General features: G+C 36.9%; 1 protein-coding gene across 5 annotated transcripts in view; it reads left to right on the top strand.

The window, feature by feature from the left end:
* Positions 1 to 1335: 1335 nt before the first annotated feature.
* ncoa3 (nuclear receptor coactivator 3) overlaps positions 1336 to 18724 on the top strand; it is a 51088-nt gene continuing 33699 nt past the window's right edge. For 2 of the 5 annotated variants that reach the window (XM_067388279.1, XM_067388274.1), the window contains exon 1: positions 1336 to 1464. The gene's annotated coding sequence lies outside the window, so the exon portion shown is untranslated. Of the gene's footprint in view, positions 1465 to 1543; positions 1580 to 5320; positions 8074 to 15134; positions 16050 to 18724 lie in introns of those variants that run through there. The other 3 variants (XM_067388278.1, XM_067388275.1, XM_067388277.1) reach the window with 3 other exon arrangements.

The following is an 18724-nucleotide window of genomic DNA, read 5'->3' as shown; positions in this document are numbered from 1 at the left end:
TCAGTTTCACGTCTAAGTTTTTTGGCCAGATGTGACCAGAGGTTGTATAGCAGGGAACTGTCATGACAGGAAACAGCAAGCAATGAGCTAATTACTACTCTCTCTCTCTCTCTCTCTCAGTTTAACTCTCTCATTCTCCCCTCCCCCTCCCTCCCACCGTTCCTACCTCCCATCTCTTTTTCCTTCCCTCCCTCCCTCTTTAGCGCTGTCTCCTCCAACAGTTGAAATTCTACACTGGTATGCCTCAGAGATCACCATGGAGACGAGTTCATTGCTATCTTCCATGTCTGGTCTTCAGAGGGCAGAGCACTTACAGCCTCTGCAGACCACAAGAACACCAGTGCATCCTAAAACACCCTTTTGACCATTCAGTTCTCTTGCATGCAGATTATTTGTTTTGATTATTTGATTATTATGTATGTCACACATCCACATGCCTTTAATAATTTACAGTAAGGTTTGCCGTGCCATTTATAAACAATTTGTTTTGTTTTTGTATCCTTCTGTACATACAATCATCAGAAATGAACTTTTTTTAATTACTTGGCAATATTTGCACACTTACAATTGATTTTCATGGGCACTTTTACCTTTAAATTAAAATATTTCATTGTAACCATATAAAACACACAGTTTGTCACCCATTTGGATCAATTTGCCACCAAAAGTGACAAAAAAATACCTGAATATTTAAATGTGGTGGCACATTTTTATACAGGCTATACTTTAAATATCCGGATATTTTTGTCACGTTTGCTGGCAAATTTAACTACTTTATATTATGCAAATTGAAATACATTCTGCAACGCCAACTTATTTGAAACTTGTGTATGGCGTAATGTGTACTTTGTGTGTATAATATATACAAATGTATAAACTGTGTAGGCCTATATCGTGTATTATTTACTACATTGTCTGTTTCTGTCACTACTGCAATGTTGTTGGACCACACGAGAATTATGTATATGTTGTAGTGACAATAAAGTGATTCAATTTGACTTACTATGAATAAAAAGGTGTGCTACGAACAAATAATTCGATCTCTCGCGAAGACAGTGAATTAATCACACTCAAATTATGTAAATAAAGGAGCACGTCAGCCTACTCATTAGGGATTCGTGACTGTTATCTCTATGTGGTCCTTGGATGAGCTAAAAATAAATGCACTATATTTTTTTCTACGATATTGCTACTACTGCCCATCTCCTACTGGATGTCTATTTTTCGATCTGCGGGGGTTCATGTACTTGTAGTTTCTTTCCTCTTTTGCTCTGTGTGGAATGCGCTGATCACCCGGATGGCAGAACTACACTACCCAGAACTCCCCGCGCGCATGGTTGAGGCAGGCTTCTTTAAGCTTTGGGAGTGTTTCCCATTTAAACAAACATAGCTAATGCTGAAGATGGCGGATGCGTAGAAGTGGCTTAAAGAAACTGGAGTGTTTCACGGGATACATTTACACCGGTAAGTGAACCGAAACACTTCATCGCGATCGTAAATGGAAACATTTAAGCAATTGTTATGTTCGTGAAACAATGTTACGTGATGCCGGTTATTCAGAAGTACATTCTTGTCCACGGTGAGGATCTTGCCACCTAGTTATTCTGCCTTTGAGACAATAATCGTAGTAACACAGTGTTGCCAGATACAACATTCTCCAGCATGTTTGTTTACTTTTCATAACAAGCTCCGTTTGTGGATTTTTGTATTTTTCTGTGACCATAATAACATTTTGCCATTAATAGACGCAGTTTAACACTGTTTCCCTAAGTTAATGAACATTTTGGAGAGGTTTGAATCCAGTCTGAATCTTTTGAGATGAACTACAACCCTAAATAATGAAGTTATTTTTCACTTTACTGTACTACTGCCGTTGTTGGTTTATATAATATTGAGATTAATACAAAAATCAATGGAGTTTTTCCCTTGTTTTAAATCTTTGATCAGCAGCTAGTTTGTTTACCATTTTGTGGATCACCTGATAGTTTACAGGAGCTGAAGTTAGTTTGCTTAAGCATAACATATTCTTAACCCTTTATCTGTGACTGTCTTAAATACATATTTTTTTATAAATTCTTCCAACTTTTTTGACTTCCAACTTATTGACCCTTAAACGATCCGTTCAGGTGTATTGTGTGGTGTTATATTATGAGGATAGTTCTCAGTTCAAATCACCCAAACAACAAGATGGTTTCCTGGTTAATGACACTGAGGGTGGAGATTAAATTATCATAGGTCAGGAATGAACAAATCAAAGCTAGGGATTATTTACTGTGTTTTATGCTTTTATTTTGCTGCCAACCAAACAGTGCTGTATTAATCAGTTGAAGGGTTAATAAAATTAAAATCAGCATTGACCACTTTAGTGATGCTCAAGTCAGCCGAATAACTCTTATCTTGTGTGCGTGTGTGTATATATAAATAAATGTGTGTGCATTCATTTATTTATTTTTGTATTGCGTATTTATGGTGATAAAGTGTGATGTAGGTTGTACCTACTGTATTAGATGCTGGAATAACGGCTGTGTCTCAAACTCCAGTGATCTCGCCACCCAGACAGTATTGTTAGACATGGCAGGCGTGTACTTTGTGAACGGAGGAACATGAACGATTCTTATCAGAGTCATCAGACACTATTTTTAACACTTCCATTCTTTGCTCTTGCAATGTTAATTGCAATGATTTAGCCTGAGGTATTCAGTGCACTGCAGCGCTACTGGAAATTTAGAGGAAGTTCCACTGAATTCACAGCGATTCACGTTTTGTAGTGATCCAAATGCAGCAGTTTGTGAGCTAGGAGACTTTGACCACATCCTACCGTTTCAAAAATATTCACTGCCCATTTATAGAAACACAACATAACCATATTTGTAGGACCAATGTTTCTCTGAAATCCACATGCACTTATGTTGACACATATATATATATATATACGCTTTGAAATATACTTTTTGTTATTATTTGCACACTGAAGGCACAGGTATATAACATGCTTGCGCTGTTTAATAACATATTGTTAGAACCAGTTGCCTCGTCTACAGTGTAATGAGAATCTTCCTGAAAATTATGTTAATTAATTTCAAAGCTGGGTCTGCAGCCTTTTGAGTCAGTACTAATGCACTTCTTCACAGCTTAAAAATAGTTTAATATAAGTGTGAATATTTTTGAAGCATTTCGGTGGATGTATGAGAACAGAGCATGCGTTATGCACAGCGATGTATGTTGCTGCTCACACGCTACGGGACCCACGGATGCCCTGACTGCGTGTGGGAAAAGACCCTCTGAACTCTTCCTCACACTGGTCGCAGGCTGAGCCCCCCCCTTCCCCCTTTATCTGTTCCTTTCTCCCCAGCTCCCTCTCTCTCACACGCCGAGCGTCAGGCTGCATTAACTATGAATCAATCTTGTGTTGAACGCTTTGACTGCAGATGGGGTTAAGAATTAAAGGATGCATAGATTCTCTGTCCTCGTCCATTTGTTAGCTCGGGCTCTATAACTCATTAACTCGGACACTCTCAGGGGAAGAAAAAAATGCTTGTGCAAAAGTTTTCCCATGATTTTTGAAGGACCATCTGAGTTTTGATTTGAACATCTTTTAGTTTTTTTTCTTATTTTAATGTCCATTGTTGTGGTTCAAGGAATAGTTAATGCAACAAAATAAAAAAATATATATATTTATAATTTTTAATGATGTACCTATATATCTTTTCAATGTAACAACTGGAGGCAAAAGCAACATAAAAGTATTATAAAGGTTGAACAAGTGACTTGTGCACTTTATTTCATGTCTTCTGAAGCATTGTGTAATGAGCTGACCAAAATTTAAGTTGTTATTCACTGATATTCTTGCCACCCAGTGGCCATAAAATGAATAATTTATTCAATGTTATTTTAGTATTATTTGTATACTATTATATTATTCATATTGCCCACCATGCACAGTTGCCCTAAACCGGGACTTGTGCCCGTCATCGCTTGCAGCTATATTATATTAGTTATTTATATATTTTTTTAAATCGGCTTTTATTTTTTTAAATTTTTACTTTTCTTTTACATTTGAGTTTCAGTAATGTTACTAAATCTTTTTTATTTTTTTATATTTGTATTAATTTTTTATGTCTATTTAGCTTTTTTAGTTTTAGTAATGTACTTCAACTTATTTTATTTCAGTTAGTTGCTAAAGAAAGACATCTAATTTTCATTTAGTTTTTAATCAAATAACTTGAAAAGAACTTTAGTTCAATTAACGGAAACCCTTTTAATAGTTTTAGTAAACTGTAACAACGCTATTTGAACTCATGACATTCGATTCAGTGAAATGATCTGACTCAAAAGACTGATTCAGTCATGCGTTTCAGAGAAGAATGACTTTAGTTTTGGTCTATCAATCACGCAAAGCTATCATGTGACTTCGGAAAACTTGTGCAAAAGTCTTATTATCCATTTTACTTATATATATATATATATTTTATATTATATTATATTATATTATATTATATTATATTATATTATATTATATTATATTATATTATATTATATTAAAATATAATGGCAATGTAGCATATACACACACACTTATTTTTATATTAATTTGGTAATTTTGGAGCTTGCCAACCCTAGTCCCCATTCACTTCCATTATTTGGAAACGATCAACTAGAATATTCATGCAACATTCAGCTGAAGTCAGAAATTAAATATGGAAGTTATTTTCATCTTTGGTTGAACTATTCTAAAATGTCTCATCTATTATAGATGTTCTGTTTTGGACAGATATTTTGTGGCTTTTCTCTTGGATCTCAGGAGGCTGTGACTAGCGAAACAGCAGAATGACTAATGTGCTTCTCGTCACCTTTCTGACACTTATCTGATCGTCCTAACTCATTTTGCATTTTTCAATCCTCGAGTTGAAATGCTGCCATTCTCTGAGAGTGAAAGAAGGAAAACAGTGTGGTTGTGGGTGATGGTTATTTTCAGAGCAGGGAAAATGGTCCAGTTATATCAAGTATCTGTGTGTTTGTTTCAAATGTAAGATTAATGGTGGGGTGGGGGGGTGTATAGTGTTGCTCCAAGGTGCTTGTGTTGGTGGCAGTGGGTTGAAACAAAAGCTTGATTGTTGCACTAATTGAAATGTGATACCTGTTACTTGCGATGGCTTTTTGCTCTCAGTAGTTAAAGGTGTTGGTGCAGGCGGGTTATTTTAGCCCTGTAAACTTTTAATACGTGCCGCGAGGTTGACTCGCATCTCAGTGACTCGTGTGCAAAATGAATTTGAAAAACGAACCACTTGGAACTTTCAGGATATTAATGATTTACTGCACCTCCATGATCCTCAACGAAAACATTTTCAAACGTAAATATTCTGGATTTGGAGCTCACGGTGTAATTTACGATGCAAATCTGTAGACCGCTGTAAAGTTTCCATTCTGCTAACTAGAGAAACGAGCAGCAAAGTAAAGTTAGTCCTTCTCAATACAGTCCAGAGAGAGTAATGCATCCTTTCTGTCTTCTATTTGCTGAGATGATAAACAACATGTGAACTTTCTCCCTTCGCTCTTTAGACTCAAATCAAGAGATGAACTGTGAAGGTTTGTTTGTCGTAAGTCAAAAATTCTGTGCGAATCATTTGGAAACATATGAGTCATAATTAAGAGTCTCTGCATGGCATCTGCGTGCGAGTGTCGTCGTGCGCGCCGGATACGTTTTACAGCTCCCTTCAGTGTCCTATAGCACAAGTCGAATTTAAGAGGAATGTGTAAGTTGCATCCAGCTGTGGCTGCTTGTGTAAAGCTGTGTTGCCATGACGACACTCCTGCACGACTGGCTCAAGGTCGTTCGGGCGGTGACGACGAGCTAGATGTGCCTGACGACGGTGTGTGCACGATATGCACACATACGCGGAAGGAAGCTCTCTGCAGTACTGTGGGTGTCTGAAAGTGAAACTTGGAAATACATGCAAACACTTTCTGTGCATAAAGACTTTCTCTTGACGGCGAAAGGGCTTGAGGAGGAAAATATAGCGTTTGGTTTTTCATTTACTCATTGCCGTCGTACTTAATTTGGTGCATTTTCCAGCCCAGTTCAGATTTCTCCACGATTCCGTCGCTGTTTTCCTGTTTTTGCTGTCAAAAGAGGATAGAAAGAGGGGGGAAAACGGCTAACGAGGTTTAAAGAGTGAAAAGTGCACACTCCTGTTTTTTTTTTCCCTCTCTCTTTTTTGGCTTTCTCACCCTCTGCTGAAGAATGCTCGTAAAACGGGTTCACCTGAATAAGCCCACGGGAGGGTAAGGCCCTGGTCTGGTCTTGTTACCATTGTAAAAAGTTAGCAAGACTTGGTGTGTGTTTGTGTTGTGTTTAGGGCCCTGTTGTATAATAGTAGAGAAAAGTTTTAAGTCACGAGGTAAATGTTACCAGATGCGTTCTCCAGCAGTTGAGCCTAGAGGAAGGAGAGGGGGGAGAGATAGAGAGAGAAGTCGATGGAAAGAGAGAAAGTCAACTTTGGATGAACTTCTCAACTGCTTAGCGGCCACCTTGTTTTCATTTTGCCAGCATCCCCAGCCCCCAATTTGACGAAAGGTTTGTGGAGAGTTAGTCAGAATTCCACACTTACAAAACTCCACTGTATTGCTGGAGTATGAACTACAGCCAAACTGAAATAATGTTGAATATTTATTCTACAATTAAAGGATTAGTTCAACGCAAAATGAATATGCTGTCATGGTTTAATCACCCTCATGTTGTTCCAAAGCTGTATGACTTTTTTTTTATTCTTTTTATTCTGTGGAACACAAAAGAAGATATTTTGAAGAATATTGAAAGTTCTTTTTCCTATTCTCAAACTCGTGCATCAAGTTTTCCAGTCACAAAGCTCCATTCGTTGTCACTTGACCAATCTCAATGTGCCAGCTTTTAAATTAGTCGATGATGACTTACTTTTTTCTGTGGAAAACAAGCAAACAAACAAACAAAAGACATTTTGAATTATTATTATTTATTTTTTTTTGCCAGTACAATGAAAGTCAATGTTGTTTGACTTTCTTTTTTGTTCCACAGTCAGGAAATTATGGCAAAATTTAAATTTTTTGTTAAACTATTCCTTTAAAATGGCTAAATATAGACAGATTTCACTCTGTCACTACTCAAAATGTCTTAAAAAAACACTTTCATTTCTGGGTGAACTGAACTGTTGTTCCAGGTGAGAGTTTTGTTTCAGTGCAGCTGTGGGTCATGTGGACGTACTGTCTCATACACAAGTAATTAAAGTGTTCATCCTTTGATGATTGCTTCTGACATATGAAAGTGATCTTTAAACATGAACTGTGCCTTTTTTCTTCTTTTTTGTATTGCATGCCCCTTTAAAACTCTATGCTTACCTTTTCCTGTGTGTAGTAACCCCTCCTCACCTCTTGCCCTCTTGTGCCTAAGTTTGTGCGCCACTCTTTTTTTACCTATATGGATGAGCTGCATGATCAGTAACAGTACCGTTCAAAGTTTGGGGTTAATAATTTTTTTAAAGGGGTCATGACATGAGAAATTAAATTTTCCTTGATCTTTTGGCATATAAGAGGTCTTTGTGTCATTAATATATCCTGCAAGTTCTATAATTTAAAATGCCCTCCTAATCAGCATAAAAGCATTTATATAATCAAGCAGTAAAAAAGCTTCGTTTGGACCCGAGGGGGCATGTGACGTCACAATCATTTGCATACGCCTCTAGAGCAAGACAATAACGGCTACTTTTACATCATAACATCGTTGTCCCCACCCACTGGTGTTCAGTCGATGAGCAGCCAGTGGATCTAAAGTAGTTGTTTTATGATAAGATTTTGATAATAATAAGATTGCGATGCCACGCAGACGTTGTGCTGTTCCTGGCTCTGGAAAAACATGAGCTGCTGAAGGATACCGATGTCAGAGAAAAACGGTTTCTGTTTATTTTTAACGAACGTCCTAGTCATGTCAGTACTGACATGTTTGTACCATGCATTTTACCAGCAACTGGCTTTGCCCAAAAACTTTTGCTCAAAGATCAGGCTGTGCCAACTTTTTTGGAACCAGCAAGTACCCTGCAAACTGTAAGTAATGTTTAATTTTTAAACTGGAAATAAGTTAAATTCAAAATGAATAATCCTAGTATTTTTATAATGGTTGAAGCTATCGATCATGCAGCACGAGTTTATCTGGACACTTGCCAGAACCGACGCTCTTACGCTACATAATTAATCTCTTACTGCATTTACATTGTAAGTTATGGTGAAAGCATTTTGTGAGAGTGCGAAATTGCATTGCATTGACGAGATCACAGCATTCACGCGATCAACAGGCTGTCATCTGCTCAATGCTCATCACTGCAACCTTTTATGTGATGGGAATAGATCTAAATATAATGCAATAATCAACACTTTTCACGATTCGTTAAATTCGACAGCTGCTTTAGTAAAAATGTTGTAAAAGTATTCGAGAGGATTCCACACATAATACTTATTTCGTATGCAAAGATGTCAACCAATCACATCAGTGGGTGTTTACACTGAAGTCTCACAGCAGACACGCCCCTTCAAACAGAGCATTCAAATCACAGGGCTAAAATCGGGGTAGAAAATAGCCATTTATTTCTAAATTATGACAATTTTTTGATGTAAAAATCATATTAACATTACGGGGCCTATTTTAACAATCTAAGTGCATTGTCTAAAGCGCACGGTGCAAGTGCATTTAGGGCGTGTCCGAATCCACTTTTGCTAGGGAAAAATGGTTGGCGTGCCCGGCGCATGGTCTAAAAGGGTTGTCTCTTATTCTCTTAATGAGTAATGGGTGTGTTTTGGTTGTAATGTGCAATATATCTGCCATTCCCTTTAAAAGCCAGTTACGCTTGTGCCATGGCGGATTCGCTATTTACATAAGTGGGAAAACTGAATGCGTCTCTAGCGAGGAAACGGATCTGCTTGTGCGTGAGGTTAAAGCGTGCTAGCAGACCAAGCCAGATTCCACCAAAGCATTTTTATCTTTATGCACACAATATTTTATTTACATTGTAATCCTTTTTATTTTTAATATTTGGCTTGTTTGTGCGCTGCCGCCCTTTGTGTGTAATAAGTGGAGTGTACGCACATTGTGTTATTATTACTAACGCGCTCTTTAAATAACTAAAAAATATTGCGCTATTGACTTTAGACCAGGTTTTTGTTGGTCAATGGTGCTGTCTGTTTTAGTTGCCTCAAAATAGCAATACGCCAACAATGCGCCTGAACACACCTCGTTTTCAGACCAGCACGTCCATGGACGCACAAATGCATATGGTATTTAACTGGATGTGAAAATGATAACAGGGTTAAACTAGCAAAAAACACCTGCGTTGCGCCTGGCGCCGCATTGCGCAGGGTGTATGATAGGGCCCTTAAAGTGCACCTCAAAAAGCATTATAAAATTAAAAATTTTAAAAAATACAGTTCATGACTCCTTTAAGAAATTAATTCTGGTACTCAACAAAGATGCGTTATATTTGTTGATAATTTAGTCAAACAAAAGGTTAGATCCATAATGAATTAGTATTGGGTTATAAATGAATGTAATAATATAATTATACTATATTACTATTATTATAATTATTATACATTATAAATATGACTGGATGAGGCATGTTGTGGAAGCACGTCATTGCAACACTATTGGAGAAGTAGACTTTTTTTTTTTTATGTCTACCTTCACACCGTGAAGCTTATTTGCATCCATGGTTGATGCACCCCTCTTTTGCTCAGTGTATTTCCATAGGCTTCAGCTTTCTTTGTTCCTGAGGAGCGTCACAGAGTCCATAATCTCTCTGTCTCAGGAAGATAATCTGATGATGTTGAAGGGACAACGCTGAATAGGATTTTAGCATTACAGTGATTAAATCAAAGGTAGAATACAAGCTTGTGAGGAAAAACAGGTATGCGGTGTCATCGCAGCTTTGCAGCACAGCAGATGCACCACATGCGTCTGCCTCGACAAAAAAAAAAAAAAAAGATTGCACCAGGTGGGGAAAGCAACGGTCTGTCCCTTTAATCACATCATTTATGTTTTAATTAGCTACTGTCGCAGCCGTCGTGTGCTGTCGGGACCGGTCACACACCTGAGACACACGTGCCACTCATCAAAGATCGTGACAGATGAAACGGACACCACGAGTCTGCAATCTACGGTTGACCAATATGGCTAAAATGCATATTTGCATTGAATATATTGACGATTTCAGTATCAGTGTCAGTCTGTGTTAGGAATCTGGATTTAGATGCTTATGCCACAGGATGTAGGAGGGTCTTATGGCTTTTGGTTTGAAATGCATTTCATTCTACTGGACACACTCCAAGACCGTGTGGTAAAGCAGATTACATCCTGGTCTCTGCTGTCTGTCTGCCTGTCGCCATGGCTTCACTTGTGTTTGTGGCCTGTTGTCAAGGTGACGAGGCCAGTCGTGGGCGGGGACAGCTCTCCTCGCTGTGGAAAAGATGATGGGCGTCCTCTTCCCTTTAGGAGGTCCATCTATGCACTATTAATAGAGCAGCTTGTAATTGTATTGGCCTTTTGTCATTACGAAATATTAATTAAACTTAAATATGTGTACATACACTGCCAAGGTCCTTCCGCTATATATATATCATACCATATTGGAGTGAGCTGCTTAACCTTTCACTCTTTGTGGTTGCAAATGACGATACAAAACCCTGATGCCGAAAACACAGGTTGACACTGTTTGGATGATCTATTGCATTCATTTCACATCTTGACATTTGCCATTTTCTTCAGAGGCATTTCAATGGGTGGACTAATCCAATCTTTTGTCTTTAGCATGGAGTACAGACACAGAAAGTGATGACAAATGGTAAATATTTTACAGGAAGTGTCCCAATGGAACTTGTTGTGACTGCTGTACAACATTTGATATGAAGGGAGGTGCCCCTATTGACTTTTGTAAGATGTTTCAGAGCCTAGCAGTTAGTGCACGTTACGCACATGCTTTGACTCATTCAGTTATGGTTAAGTTTCTAACAGTGCTTAAAGTAATTTTGCTAACTTTTATCAGTCAGTCACCACAATTTGATTCGACAATTTTGTTAGCTAAAAATAAAAAAAATAAAAAAATGTAAACCCTGAATAACCCTAATACCTAAAACTAAAAATTAGAAATGTTTCCTTGGAAACTAACTGGAAATAAGTTGAAATGTAACTATATATAATATATATAAAATTAGGGATGCACCGAAGAATCGCCCGCCGTTATTTAACGGCCAATTTTTGCTCAGTTTACAACCATCACATATCGGCTGTAGCAGGAAAAAGGCCGATATAACAAACTGATGGTTTATAAATTAACTTTGTGAAGGCACTGAGCTGTATAATGACTGTTGCGTAATCCTAGCGCTGCTGTCTGCGCTTTAATGCTAATCAAATAACAAAAGATTGCACACTATTCTTGACTAAGCAACTTTTGTAACTTTCATAAGTGTAGCGGACCGCATCCGAATAATGACCAAAACTTTACTGAGTTTACTTTACTAAGTTTATTCCGTTTTCACTCCAAAAAGAAAATCACCATAAGAGCTAAACAAGAAGTGCACGTTAAAGCGGAACTCAGTAAGATTTGTGAAGCTCCCCCTACAGGTTCTTTCAGTGAATCACACTGTCGTAAATACTCCAGCTCTGGACTACAACGACTACAACGCTCACCAGCGCAGTAGTTTTGCAAATACAGTACAAGAAATCTCGTTGGAGGCGGGTAATTTTCGAAATTGTCTTATAAAGTCATAATATACATTGTTTTTTAATTACCGTAAAGCATTTTGTCACTCTCGCGTGAACGTGATCATGAGGCGAGATTATGTCGGGTCGGCGCAGCTCAACTTGCAAGTGCTGTTTTTGGCGTAGACGTGCCAGAGGGGGTTAGTGCACGCCTCAAACACACCACTACAAGTCAATTAACCATCGTAAGGAGTTAGAAAACTATTTATGAAGGTAAAAAAAGTTACTTAGTTCTGCTTTAAAATCTCTCTCTCCATTGCATTATCATCAACATACAGTGAAATTAGACAAAACACTTATTACAACCAACAATAAATAAATATATAGACCTCTTTGGAGCATACGTCACAATTACGTCACTTGCAGCTGCGCGCGCATAGTGGTTGCAGAAAAATAGTGGTAGCAATTGGAGGAAAATGTGCAAAATCCACAGAATAAGAGAAAAACGTTTTGTTGTGCCTCTGGATGTTGGAATCGGAATGCAAAAAAATATAGTCTTCATTTTTAAAGAAAACCATCGTTGAAAACGTCCTTTGAAGCTAAACGGAGACGTTTCACAGACTGGACTGATGACACCTGCAATGATTAGTCTACTATTAAAGCAGGAATTTGATGTAAACAGTAAGTCTACATAATATTCACATATGCAGTTCAGAGGACATACATACATAGCAGTTACAGCATGAAATAATATTTAAACCTATAACATTTTACATAGATAACTTTTAAACATAGTCTATAAAATTTTTATTTCACAATTCTGACTTTTTTTTCTTGCATTTGCGTGTTTATTACTCCCAGTTCGGCCATTATAACTCTCAATTGTGAGTATATTTCACAATTCTGAGGAGAAAAAATCAGAATTGCGGGATAAATTGCAATTCAGAAAAAACAGGATAATGAGTATATCTCACAATTCTGTTTTTCTTTGTAAGAAATGTGAGATATAAACTCGAAATTAACTTTTTTTATTCTTTTATTTCGTGACTTCCATAGACTGCTACTGCTCAACTGTCATTTTCTGCAACCAGGTAGGCTCCGCCCATAAAAAAACGTCATCGCTGTTTGCAAACACCAAATTGGTCTATATCTTATGCCTTTTTGGGAGGCGCTCAATGAATTTTAAATCTGCAAAATATCTCTGAAGAAGTTTTTAATATTTTTATATTGTACTAATTTCACAATTTCACACTCTCCTAAATTAATGTAGAAACATCTTAAAGACAGTATATTTTAAATATTTGATTAAATGGCATCTTTTATGAATGAAGGCCAGTATCACTGATACTAATATTGATACTGATGTCTCTATGAAATAGATTTTTTTTAAAAACATTAATTTTAGACATTCAGCATTACAGTATAACTGAAAGCTATCAATTTCAACATTTATGAGGCTTAAAAAAAATAGCTTTTAAATGAAACAATCTTTACATAAACCCATGATAATAAATGTCATAACAGTCTAACAGGTAGGAAAAACAGAAATTGTAATAAAGTTATCAATCAATTTACAGTCTTCACAGCATGAATTATAAATTAAATGTAGATTAATCCTTATTAAAGCTACAGTTTTTTTTTTCTGTTACCTTTGCCACTGGTTTATTAGGCTGCTGTCACTTTAACGCCTGTTTCACACATAATCCGTCTGCAGTGCATGTGCGGTCCGTATGCAGTGCGTATGTGTTGCTGAAGCAGGAAGCGGCCATTGTGCTTTCACACAGCACACGTTTGCAGTGCGTAAAGTTATATTCATTACGCTTATATATTGACAGTTGCTGGAGTAGTTTAGTACACGTAAACATGACACAAAGATTTGAAAACTTACTGTCGACACCAACAGTCAACGAAACTGCTTCCCAAGCCTTTTCCTTCGCATTCAAATATTTATACAATACATTCTGCGGGTCACACAGAATTTTATGTTTTTCCACCTCAACGATGAGACGAGTGTCATCCATGTCACCTTGTTTTTGAATAGGTTGGTTTAGGTCCGCCTGTCACGTACTTGGGTAAAGTTGGTTTTATATTCGCACATTCGGACTTCTGATAAATTCAGACTTTCCAATAAATGTGCAATAAATTAAATGTTTGCGAATTTTAAGCAGCGACATGATATTGACAACCAACGATTGTCAACTTACAACATTTTTTCACAGTCGATCAAAATAGTCAAGTATTGTTTTAATGGCATATTTACTTGTGAATGTCCACTGAATGTCCAATGTAGTGTGATTAACAAGGCTACTGAATACGGATGTCCGAATGTGTGAATATAAAACCAACTTTACCCAAGTCACGTCATTGCCTGCTGGGATGCGAGTTTCCCTCCAACGATGGGGAAAAACATATCTGATCGCATTATGCAAGTAAACACTGTTCATTTTTTTAAAAATAAAATAATTGTTTTGAAATGATACAACTGAACTGTGTATCCAACAATCCATGTTCAATTGAAATGTTTCCTTTTGGCATGAATATAGCTTGTTGCTGGCATGGCGTTAAATCAAAAAAAAAAAAAAAAAAAATCCTTTATGTAATGTACTAAATATACAAAGTAGTTTAAATGTGCATAATTTCTTTTTTTTTTTTACAATTTCAGGTCAATCCATGTTCATTTTGCCCACACACAATCTGCTGTGCTGCACTTGCAGTACAGCAAAAATAGACTCGGTACGTAAACGATCGCTGCACTGCTGCAGACGCACCGCTCCTGGAACGCAATGACGGACCGCAACCGCGTGCAGTGTGAACGCTCTAATACGTTAACATGGGTGCGTAAAAAAATACGCAACGCATACGCACTGCAGACGGATAATGTGTGAAACAGGCGTAAGACCTGTCGCTGCTGAATATGATGCAGATCTGACGCGCATCTCATTTTCTTACAACTCTTTGTTCATTTAAGACTGCTCGTTTGAGGATACTCGACAAAACGGGCATTTTTGCATAATCCTGTGTGGTGGTGTTTGTTCCAGTGCGAAAGAGAACTCGAAACTGTCGCACTTCTTTCTGTGCACATGAATTGTGGTGCTTGAATGGTTTAAAAGCATTTGCATGCAATAAGAGCGTGATCATATGATGTAACGCTAGCCAAATTATGACAGAAAAATGGTTGATGCGTTAATTGTGTTAAATATTCTTAATGCGTTAACCTGAGAAAATGAATAGCATTCGTTTAAGATGTCCTGCGTAAGTCTGGGGCGGGGCGAGTGCATTAAATGTGTTAATTTTATTTGCATTATTTTTATTCATGTTATTATTAGTGTATTAATAATGCTAAAATAATAGTGCTCTGAGATTAGTTCTTTCATTCAAAGTAAAAAAGAACGCCTCTAATCGACACATTTCGATGCATTTAGAAGCTTTGTGTTTTACATCAGTTACTAATATACTAATAAAACTTAAATAACTTAAAGGGATAATTCACCCCAAAATAAGCATCTTCTGCAGAACACAATAAAGATATATTGAAGAACGTTGGGGTCCAAACATCAATGACCTTGGTCCAATGTTACATGGACAAAACATTGAAAAAAACACATTTAAAAACATTTTTATTTGTGTTTTACACAAGAAAGTCAGTCATAAAGGTTTGGAATGACATGAGGGTGAGTAAATGACAGAAGTAAGTGAACTATCCCTTTAACAGGATTTTAATGCAAAAATCTCTCTGATTGATTGTAATGTACCAATATCTGCCCAATGGATTGATCCACAGTGATTTATTTGTTTGTCAGATGCTTAGAAATCGGAACACGCTAAAAGGCTGATGTGCTTTTTTGCCTAAGGAAAGTGCCACAATGCTTCCTGACAGTTTGACTCATCACCTGTGCTTGTCTCCAATCAGCATCTGACCAAACAGTGTTCAGGATCAGTGCGTAGTGACCGATCTCTCACTCAGCACCCAGTCAGACACCATCAGCAGTGGCGAGAGAGCACTGCTGACCCCAGAACAGGTCAAGGGTTATCTTTAAGAAAAGAACAAGCTAACAAAAGCAACTGGCCTTTAACCCCGTTCATTCTGCTCTTTAGAGCGCTGAGAGCTAGCTGCAGTTTTGCTTTAGCAAGTCTATATGTAGAATGTGCTGTTACAGGAAGTTTCCAGGTTTATTTATAGGTTTAGTTTAGTTTTGATGTAATTCAGGTTAGGAAGGTCACGGCATAACTGTGGTTTTGCACTGATATGTTGGAGAGTTTCACCTAGTTGACACTGATGGCTGTGAAAAAAAAAAAAAAAAAAAACCTGCACCATTTTCGCATGCATTTTGAGGTAAGTTTTCTCTCACGCACCCGTCTTTTACTGTTTATTTACTGATTTCCGTCTCTTTTGACATTGTAAATTAAAGGAAATAACGTCCCCCTTCAAACCCCCTTTTTGTGTAGCTTTTACCATTTGACTGGTTTCAGAGCTTCCATTGTTTGCAGCTCAATTCATTTTCATGAAATAACTGTGACTTGCCAGTCAGCCAACGGTTTTCTGCCAAGGTGACTAAGAGTGTAACCTTGAAATATTCAGAGAAGCCTTTTGAACCCAACCGGGCTTCATCGAACGTATTGGCAGTTCAAACTCGATTAGTTGATTTTTATCTTCAATATTGGAGGCACTTTGAAGCGTTCCCCAGCCTTCGGCCTTTCTCTCGTGCTCCCTGGGTGCTCGGCCCGTTCGACCTCTCTGTTGTCTCAGCGCTCATAAGTCATTTAAACACGCTTTTAATAGTGTTAGCCTACGTCGAGCTGGCGTTTAGCCCGTGTTGGGGCAGCATGTGGTGAGGGAGAGGAAAGAGAACCTGGAGAACAGAAAGGGTCACAGGCTGAGGTCAGCATGGGGCACTTAGCTCCCTTTACTATGAAAACTGCATAATTTGATTTGTGAATGAGGACGATGGAGGAGAAAAAAGCATTCAGTTTATTCTCCAAGAAAACCAGCAGTTTAAGAGAGAGAAAGTCACAGGCTGGGTCTGTCTTAAGCCAGTCCAATTTAATTGAATGACCTTCATTTTACATTGAAATACCAAAATTGTTTACAATCCCCCAAAAATCAAACTATGAAAGGCATGAAAATACTCATTCATGTTAAAAATGGTGTAATTACATAAAAAAATTAAATGCAAAAAGGACTTAATTATTTAAAACATTTCAGCAAGTCATTTACATATTTCTATAATTATTTTTTTCATATTTAATTACTATTTTATTTATTTAATGTTGAATTTAATCATTTAATAATTAATCATATTAAATATTTAAAATGTTGCCATGACATGCAAATTGCCAACATACGGAACAAAAAAAAAAAAAAAAGTCAAAAAATTGTAGACAAATAAGTAACCGATTAATTTATGTAACCAAATTACTGTTTCAGCTTGGTTTGGCATTTGAGTTTGGCTGTTGACATCAATTTAAACAACCATCTTCTCAGTCCTTTTAAAGATTATAAAGACTTTTTTTCTGTCCTCACTATCTACACTGTAAAAAAAAAAAAAAAAAAAAATCTGTGAAATTTACAGTAAAAAACGTATTTCATTAACCGATTTGGTGTTAATATACCAACCTATTAAAGTACTAATATATATTTTGTACCATTGTAATACATCCATCAAAAACAGTTGGTGATTAGAAAGTCACATGATGAATCAAAGCACATGACAAGCAGCTTTTCCAGCTGAGAAGGTAAATACTGAAATATAAAAGGTGTGTCTTTCGCACCGATACAAAACACATGACAATAAAGTTATGCAATAAACATTCATTAAGAAACACAGTTATTTCAATGAAAATGTGAAGTGTCACGCGGGGAATTCTGGGAATGTCATTTTACGTTTTTCATTGTATTTTCTTTTATCATTTTCACTTCAATACAAAGTATTTTATTGTAAAATTACATTAAAAGATTAGATATATTACAGTTATTAACCGTATATAGTAAGGAAGCTTATTGTTAAAGGGATAGTTCACCCAAAAATGAAAATTTATCCCAGGATTTACTCACCCTCAAGCCATCCTAGGTGTATATGACTACCTTTTTTCACACAATCTTGAGTTATATTTAAAAATATCCTGGCTCTTCCAAGGTTTATAATGGTAGTGAATGGGGGGCTCGATTGTGAAGCCCAAAAAAAATACATCCATCCATCATAAAAAAAATCCATACGCCATACGCATTGTGTCAGGGGTTACTCTTGTAGCGCAAGTCGATTTATGCGTACGGATGTCTGCCAGAAGCTGGATATTTTAGTTTATATAGTTTTAAATACGGATATTTTTCATACACAAACGCATTGCTTTGCTTCAGAAGACTTTTATTAACCCCCTGGAGCCATATGGATTATTTTTATGATGGACGGATGCACTTTTTTGGGCTTCAAAATCAAAATTCCAATTCACTACCATTATAAAGCTTGGAAAAGCCAGGATATTTTAAAAATAACTCCGATTATGTGAAAGAAGATAGTCATATACACCTAGGATCACATGAGGGTAAGTAAATCATGGGATCATTTAACTAATTAACAGGTTTTTAACATAGCATTTTTACAGTGTTTTACTGTTAAAATCACAATCCTTTTTTTAGTGTATGGTTATATTGTTACTTTTGTGTTATTTGCTTTAAGCAAGCTATCCATTTAAAATCCTCCATTCGATTGTTGAAAAGACTTGTTTAATAAACATCAGTAGGTAGAAATACTATTAAAAAAAGTGAATTGTGACTTTGAAATGATTATTAGTAGTTTCCTCCTGAAACATTTGTACTTTGTAGCCAATATAAATGCCACAAGGAAGTAGTTTTCACCTTAGCAACAGCAAATTCATATTTACAGCATTACTTTATCTTCAACATCAGCACTAAAACCTTCGCTTTAGCTCTGCTGGGTCGTCCTGCTTTTAACATTGTTTGAAATCCCACGTTCTACCGATTTCAAAACAAATCCGAGCGGTGAGAAAGAA

This window comes from Chanodichthys erythropterus, chromosome 6 (genome assembly GCF_024489055.1).
Source record: "Chanodichthys erythropterus isolate Z2021 chromosome 6, ASM2448905v1, whole genome shotgun sequence".
NCBI lineage: Eukaryota > Metazoa > Chordata > Actinopteri > Cypriniformes > Xenocyprididae > Chanodichthys > Chanodichthys erythropterus.
This window is presented reverse-complemented; position numbering and strand designations above follow the sequence as displayed.